Here is a 396-nt window from a genome sequence, read left to right on the forward strand (position 1 = left end):
CTCATTGTGGCATGGACTCCACCAGACCTCTGAGGTGTCCTGTGGTATCTGGCAGCAGATCCTGTAAGTTGCTCGGCACGGCCTCCATTGACCACAGATGATGATCAGATTGACATTTGGAGACAAGTGATCACCTTGATCTCTATCATGTTGTTCCTCTTTCCCGGGCAGATTCTGCAGTGTGACCGGGGCATTATCTTGCTGAAAGAGGTCACTGCCCTTAGGGGGCACCGCTGCCGTAAGGGTGGCTACTTGTCTGTACAATGGTTAGGAAGCTGGTAGGGGTCACATCCAAATGATGGCAGGACCCAAGGTTTTCAGCAGAACATTATCCAGAGCATCACTTTGCCTCCACCAGCTTGTTGTGTTCTCATAGTGCACCTGGTGCCATCTCTT

Source organism: Bufo bufo, chromosome 5 (assembly GCF_905171765.1).
Source record: "Bufo bufo chromosome 5, aBufBuf1.1, whole genome shotgun sequence".
Classification (NCBI taxonomy): Eukaryota; Metazoa; Chordata; class Amphibia; order Anura; family Bufonidae; genus Bufo; species Bufo bufo.